A 6,142-nucleotide genomic window follows, 5' to 3' on the forward strand; every position below is an offset into this window, starting at 1 on the left:
AGGATCCAAAAGATACACGTTCATTACGTTTGGTTATTATGTAAGTCTCTTATCTGTTACAGTTCTCCCTCACCCTTATTTCTTCGCCATTGCATTAAAGAAGTAGTTCTCAATTCACTTCCCCAGCTTCCAAGACTGTTTACAATCTTAAAAATTATGGAGGACTCCTGGTCAGGCTCATTGGCTCATGCCTGTAATCCCAGCACTTTGGGAGGCCGAGGCTGGTGGATCACTTGAGGTCCGGAGTTCAAGACCAGCCTGGCTAACATGGTGAAACCCTGTCTCTACTAAAAATACAAAAACTAGCCAGGTGTGGTGGCAGGACCCTGTAATCTCAGCTACACAGGAGGCTGAGGCAGGAGAATTCACTTGGCCCTGGGAGGTGGAGGTTGCAGTGAGCAGAGATTGCACCACTGCCCTCTAGTCTGGGCAGCAAAGGGAGACTCCATCTGAAAAAAAAAAAAAATTATGAAGGACTCCAAATACCTTTAATTTATGTGAGTTGATTACTAATTTATTTAATTTATGTAGGTTAGATCTATTAATATTTACCATATTAGAAAATAAAACTCTCATTCTGCTGGTTGGCTGTCCATTCTGTTGTTTACTTCTTTTGTTGTGCAGAAGCTTTTTAGTCTGATTAAATTTCTTTTGCCTATTTTTGTTTTTGTTGCATTTGCCTTTGAGGTTTTAGTCATTAATTATTTGCCCAGGCCAATGTCCAGAAGAGTTTTTTCCTAGATTTTCTTCTGGTATTTGTGTAGTTTCAGGTCTTACCTTTAAGTCTTTCATCCATATTGAGTTAATTTTTGTATATGGTGAGAGATGGGGGTCCAGTTTCATTCTCCTGCATATAGTTATCCAATGTATGCACAGGGACATAGTGGAATCATAGACATTGGAGATGTCTAGAAGATGAGAAATTACTTAATGGATACAATGTATACTATTTGGGTGATGGTTACGCTGAAAGCTCAGAGTTCACCCCTATGCAATATATCCATGTAACAAAATGGCACTTATACCCATTAAATGTGTAAAATAATCATTATAATCATATTTGAACAAGAAAAAATCTTGTAAATTTTAAAAATATTTATTAAAATTTTAAAAATAAAAACTAACTCATCAAAAGTTATAAACCTATACATGTTAACGCATGTTATAACTCATAAAGCCATTACATGTTAACATAAATGAAATATCTTTATGGAAAGTAATTATTTCCCAAAACAAATAATTTAGTGAGAAGTGTGGCATTGTTTTATGTTTCTATAAACCTCAGATGTCTAGCTTATTGGAAGGCAGCTAGATTATATTCAAGTATCCCATTATACTACTTTGGTGGGAGAAAACCCAGCCTCACACAGTTATGATGTCCTGAAGTTTTTGGTAAACTTCACAGTATACTCATGAGATGATGTAAGTGCAAAAGGCAAGTTACCTTAGTGTTATTCTGAAAATAGTTTAACCTTGTAGATTATATGAAGGGGTTTCAGGCACCCTGGGTGAGCTTCCACTCCCCACACTGGGCCACTCTGGCTCCCCCTATCACATACAGATGCCTCTGCCTCCTTGAATGGCTTTGGGCCGGAATTGTCTAGGAAGGTACGGGTGCAGGTACAGGCAGGACAGAAATCTTGAACTTTACTTTTATGTGTTGAGGTTAGTTGTAGTATTGAACTAACTGTTAATTCAGTTAATTCTGAAACTGTTTTGTATGTATGGTATGATAGAGTATATGTATACAAATACTGACTTTAGGAATGGGGGTCCTCACTACAGGAAAAAGGAAAAATGAAGATGGAATGAGGAAAGTGAGGGAGACTCTTGTGTTAATGAACTTGAATTGGAGATATCAGTATGAACTGATCAATATGAATTTATGCTCTATTAAAAATACATTTATCAGTTCTGTCTCTTGGAAGAGCACACAAGCAGTGGCATCACAGCAGCAACGACATACTTGGTGAACAGATCTTACTTTCCCAGTTCCTTCTTTGGAGAAGTGCCTGATTAGAGTCCTGGGAGAGGAAGGCACAAGTGAGACTGGAACACTGTGTGGTGCCAATAAAAACCTGCTCAGTGACTGGTGGAGCCACCCAAAGACATGGGAGCTGCAAAACTATTTTATTTTTCTATTACTTAGATATTTTATATTCATGTATATTTATCAACTTCTTGCATCTGTAGCTCTTTTTAAATTTGTTAAATTTTTAATATTTTTGAGATGGGGGTCTCACTGTCTTCCAGGCTAAAGTGCAGTGGAGTGTTGATAACACATGGCAGCCTCGAACTACTGGGCTTGAGAGATCCTCCTGCCCCAGCCTCCCAAGTAGCTGCGACTACAGGCATGTGCCACCCCACAGCTAATTTTGTATGTGTGTGTAAAGATGGGTGTATTACTCTGTCTTCATGCTGTTGATAAAGACATACCTGAAACTGGAAAGGAAAAGATATTTAATTGGACTTACAGTTCCATATGGCTGAGGAGGTCTCAGAATCATGGCAGAGGCAAAAGGCACTTCTTACCTGGCAGTGGCAAGAGAAAAATGAGGAAGAAGCAAAAGCAGAAACCCCTGATAAACCCATCAGATCTCATGAGACTTATTCACTATCACGAGAATAGCATAGGAAAGACCTGCCCCCGTGATTCAATTACGTCCCCGTGGGTCCCTCCTACAACATGTGGGAATTCTGGGAGATACGATTCAAGTTGAGATTTGGGTCAGGACATAGCCAAACCATATCAATGGGGGTCCTGCTATGTAGCCCAGGCTGGCCTCAAACTCCTGCCCTCAAGCAATCCTCCTGCCTTGGCCTCCCATAGTGTGCTGGGATTCTAGGTATGAGCCACTGTGCCCAGCTTCTCTTCTTAATCATTTTCCTTCTTACTTCTTACTTTAATTAGTAACAGTTTAAATATTTTAAAAGTAACCTTTTTGTTGTTGTTATTAGAGATAGGGTCTGGCTCTGTCGCCCAGGCTGGAGTTCAGTGGAGTGGTTATAGCTCACTGCATCCTCAAACTCCTGACCTTGAGCAAATCCCCCTGCCTCAGCCTCCCACATAGGGACTACAGGCATGCACTACCACATCTGATGTAGCTGTTAAACAACTATAAAAGAAAAGCAAATTTACAAATAATCAAATAATATTTTCAAATCCAATACAATTCAAATGAACTAATTTAATATGCACATTTTGTTGAAATTAAATTACATTTTGCTATATACAACATATTTGATTTGGTCCTGTATTTGAAATTCAATTCTACAAATGTAGAGAATGCCTGCTTATATAAGTATGCTGTGCACATCATTAATAATTTTGAGGCTTTGTTTGCTAGCTTGCCATAATTAGACTTCATCCTTAACTGAAATTCTGCCAATAAACAATCCTAGAATGCCTTCTCAATGAGCTATCACTTTAACTTCAAAGGTTCCATGTCTATTCAGGATAAGATTGTCATTGTATTGTTGTTGAATTCTAAATTAAAGTAGTATCTAATATAATTATGATAAAGGCTAAATATCGAAGTTTTTTATTTTTGCAGGTGTTGAAAAATAGTAATACTTTAAACACTGATTCTGCTCTCAAACTAAGGTAAATCTAAATACTGGATGTGATTTGGGCATCCCATTTGAAAATTACATGACTGAAGCTCAGATTTCTTTATTCTCTTCATCTCTAACTAGAAAATTTGAACTATTAAACTCTTATAAACTGCTGTGATTTCTCCTTCATTTGGTGTGAGTACGTTTATGCATTAAGTATACATTTATACTATTTCTTATTTATTTGTAGCAATTAGTACATTTCTCCACTATACCATGTTGCTGTTATATCAAATTGGGTTCAGTGTTAATATCTTAAACTGAAGTATCTTTTTTTAAATGAAAGACAGGCCTTTCAACTACAGATTATGTTGACAAAGGGAAATTGCCATTATTACTGATAAACAAATTCATACAAATACAGTGCAGAACAATTAGTTTGGTATTAGATGGTACTGACCTAATAGCAGTCCCAGCACGTACAAAGTTAAATTCTGTGATACAATAGTAATACTCGGGGAGGCAGGATTCAGTTTTGAGGTGGCTTTCTAGATGACATAAAATATATTCACATACATTTTTTAAATTATAGAAAATTTAAAAGGCTTAAAAACATCTCTGAGCACATCCACCACACACACACACACACACACACACACACTCTCACTGAAATAGGATGATTTTGGAAATACCCAGGTGATGTGGTTTTGCAACTATGTTTGGGAAAGGAATTCATTAGGCCTATTTCTCTCATGGGCACAATCCAGTGCCACAACTAGTTTGATAGAAACACTCCTAGCTGACCTTCAATTATCAACTTTCTGGATTTGCTGAAGTTTTCCTTTCCCTCTTAAAGTCTGTTTCTAATACAGCACGCTAAACCTGTAGTTCACACAACTGTAGGCTACTTTCTAGCACATCCATGTGCTTCTGCTACCACTAGTTAAATTATTTATTTCAAAAATCTGTTTACTCCAGCTATTTTTTATTGTAAATCTAATATGTTTATTATAATTATATAATATAATTAGACACTATATAAGTCAATGAAATGTTTGAATGAGAGTTATTTCTATGAAAACTAAGGTGAAGGCTTGGGGAGGGTTGGTAAGGACAGGGCACTGGGCTTGCTGTCTAAGTAGACGTGAATGAGACAATTGAGATTAGAAGGAGGGATCGTACCAGTCTAGAAAGCACACTTGACATGCTTGACGAAGGACTTTGTGTTCGTTCCTGCTCTGAAACTAATTGGAAATTTGAATGCAATATTGTGATAATTTGCCCTATATCTGAAGATTGGTGAATAGATGTATATTTATATGTTTTCATTAAAATGTTTAAAGTACTAACCAATTTATAATAGTCCATATTGACCAACTTTTACTTTAAACAGCCATCCACTGGTCCTGAGTATATCTATCCTACAAGAGGGAACCTACTGTACCTTCAGCTAGTCCCATTACCTCTTTAGTCCTAGCTGGGAAATAAACAATGATACTAAGAAAGTTATTCAATTTTCTTGGACAAGCTTTCATAAAACAGGTCCTAGTGATTGCTTTTTGTTTTTTTAAAAAGATAATATATACCTATTTTGGTTCTTGAGGAGGGAAAGGAAGAAATTAGAGAGGACTCATATGACGGTTATCCAAAAATGTCGTAGGTGCCTCATTGTTCTTTACTTGAGTAGATGCACGTAGAGACTTGACTGGCTTCAAACGATTAGAGACAAGACATCTGTTTTTTAAAATATAAGTGTTTAGCAATTTTTCACATTTCCTTTTGAGGCTGAGTTTTGAACATTTGTATTTCTGCCCCTTCATATTTTCTGACTTGTGCTGGAGTGACTTGTCTGATTGGAGGGTAATCTGGTTACAGGCTAATGGCCACACAGTGGTTGTACCTGCTCTTGGCTAAGGTCTGGGACTTGAAAGATATGACTATGTGGTGTGCAGGATTCCATAATCACACTTGTCTTCTTTACAAGACCATGCAATTCTAACACCTGTGTAGCTATTTGAAGATATGCTGGCCTGTAACCTGCTTCCTTAATGACACCAGAAAGTTCTGCAGACTCATAGCTGAGACCTTTTAAAATTTCAAAACAATACTGGAGAGATTTTTTTTTTCTGAAAAAGAAATATGTACATGATTCACCATGTGCAAATACAAGGTACTTTTTGCTCATGCTGGAAATCAGTGGAATTTCTCCAACTCTTTGGTTTACTTTTCATAGGCTATAAGATCACAGTTTTGAGAATTTCCAATAACCCAGATTATAGCACAGCTGCACAGTTCCAAGAGCAGCTGCTAGAGTGGGGTGGTTCTTGTCATGGTTATTTAAAGGATGTTTGTGGTTATTTGACAAAATAAAGAGCTTAATCAAGGATAAAGCTTCTTATTCTGTCTCTTCCTTCTGTAAATGCTATGTAATTTTTTTTATTAGATGACTTGTCTGATAATTACAAAGACTTGGTTAATGTTAAAATAAAAATATTTTAGTTCTTAGTTGTACGAATCCAGTTTTTCTTTTTTTTTTTTTTTTTTTTTTTTTTTTTTTTTTTAGTATTCTGTATTTTTTTTTTCTTTT

The 6,142-nt window shown here is 36.5% G+C and overlaps 1 long non-coding RNA gene across 1 annotated transcript; it reads right to left on the reverse strand.

The window, feature by feature from the left end:
• Window positions 1-779: 779 nt before the first annotated feature.
• On the reverse strand, window positions 780-4,086 carry LOC134761123 (uncharacterized). Its single transcript, XR_010139398.1, has 3 exons — window positions 4,016-4,086; window positions 2,475-2,532; window positions 780-908 (listed from the first exon to the last, which is right to left on the reverse strand). It is a non-coding gene; the product is annotated as an uncharacterized LOC134761123 (long non-coding RNA).
• Between the last annotated feature and the right edge of the window lie 2,056 nt (window positions 4,087-6,142).

Source organism: Pongo abelii, chromosome 2 (genome assembly GCF_028885655.2).
Source record: "Pongo abelii isolate AG06213 chromosome 2, NHGRI_mPonAbe1-v2.0_pri, whole genome shotgun sequence".
Taxonomy (NCBI): Eukaryota; Metazoa; Chordata; class Mammalia; order Primates; family Hominidae; genus Pongo; species Pongo abelii.